The sequence below is a fragment of the Natrix helvetica genome (genome assembly GCF_964273705.1).
Source record: "Natrix helvetica genome assembly, chromosome: 1".
In the NCBI taxonomy this organism is placed as follows: domain Eukaryota; kingdom Metazoa; phylum Chordata; class Lepidosauria; order Squamata; family Natricidae; genus Natrix; species Natrix helvetica.
In genome coordinates this window covers 347,005,051-347,006,150 of record NC_138548.1, presented here as the reverse complement: position 1 = coordinate 347,006,150, position 1,100 = coordinate 347,005,051, and positions in this window count along the sequence as shown.

Here is a 1,100-nt window from a genome sequence, read left to right as displayed (position 1 = left end):
CTGGGCGGCGGCTCCCTTGTGAACTGGCTCCCGAAGAGCCGGGCACAGCCTCAGGGGCGAAGCAGCCATGAGGTAACCACGCTCAGGAGCAGCCGCCCTGCAAATCCCCTCTCCAGCCGGGCAGAGCGCCTTTCACTGATCTAGGGGGTATCCCTAAGGTGCCAAGCCATGTGGCATTCTGCCCGCCTCCTGGAAGACACTCTGTCCGGCAGCCGGCCCACCATAGAGAGCACTCCTAGAGCGGCCGATGCTGGAAGACTCGGCCCCGAGTTTTGGAGTTTGGAAGTTATGCTCGGAGCGGGGTGGTGGCGGGCAGCAGCGGCCAGCGGCGCTGGCCTGGGAGAGCTGCGCAAGGGCTTGGTGAGGCTGCGGGCAGAACAGGCGCTCGCGCAACCCCCCTCTCCAGCCAGGCAGAGCTCCATGCTCTGACCTAGGGGGTATCCCGAATGTGCCAAGCTGGGGGGCGGGTAGAGCACCACGTGGCTTGGCACCTTAGGGATACCCCCTAGGTCAGTGAATGGCGCTCTTCCCGGCTGGAGAGGGGATTTGCCGGGCGGCTGCTCGTGAGCATGGCTACCTCATGGCTGCTTCGCCCCTGAGGCTGTGCCCGGCTCTTCGGGAGCCAGTTCACAAGGGAGCAGCTGCTCGGCAACTCTCCCCTCTGGCCGGACAGAATGCCACTCCCCAACCTAGCGGTATCCCGAAGGCAGCAAGCAACGTGAGCGCTCCCCCCCCCGGCTCCTGCGACTTGGCGTTTTTGGGATAACGCTAGGTCAGTGGGCGGTGCTCTGCCTGGCCGGAGGGGGGGGTTGTCCAGAGGGTTTATTTTCGGGGGGTGGGCTTATATTTTTGCCCACCCGAAAAATGTGGCAAGGCTCTAGTTTCGGGACAGGTTGCATTTTCGAGGAAACACAATAATTAATGAGACGGCAAGGCTTATAAAGGTTATAAATGGGCTTTGTTCTCATAACTATCCCAACACAAAGCCATGTGATTTCATTTCTCTGTGAACCTAAAAAAATCACACAGTTGTGTTATTTTCTTTGTGGAACACAACTCCCCTGCGGTTAGAAAGGATTTGGGGTTTTCATTTTTCTTTT